Here is a 491-nt window from a genome sequence, read left to right on the forward strand (position 1 = left end):
GGCCTGGGTGAGCCTAATGAGGTTCAACACAGCAAAGTGCAAGGTTTGGCACTTGGGCCGGAGGAATCCCAGGCATTTGTACAGACTGAAGGAGCAGCCCTTGAGAACAGCCCTGCAGAGAAGGACCTGGGGGTCCTGGTGGATGAAAAGCTGAACATGAACCAGCAGTGTGTGATTACAGCTCGGAAAGCAAATGGGATCCTGGGCTCCATCAGCAGAGGGGTGGCCAGCAGGGACAGGGAGGTGATCGTCCCCCTCTGCTCTGCTCTTGTGAGGCCCCACCTGCAGTGCTGTGTCCAGGCCTGGAGCCCCCAGTACAAGAAAGACAGGGAGCTGTTGGAGAGGGTCCAGAGGAGCCACAAAGATGATCAGGGGGCTGCAGCACCTCCCTGCAAAGACAGGCTGAGGGAGCTGGGCTTGTTCAGCCTGGAGAAAAGAAGGCTGCGGGGTGACCTCAGTGCAGCCTTCAGTACCTAAAGGGAGCCTACAGG

Source organism: Meleagris gallopavo, chromosome 28 (assembly GCF_000146605.3).
Source record: "Meleagris gallopavo isolate NT-WF06-2002-E0010 breed Aviagen turkey brand Nicholas breeding stock chromosome 28, Turkey_5.1, whole genome shotgun sequence".
NCBI lineage: Eukaryota > Metazoa > Chordata > Aves > Galliformes > Phasianidae > Meleagris > Meleagris gallopavo.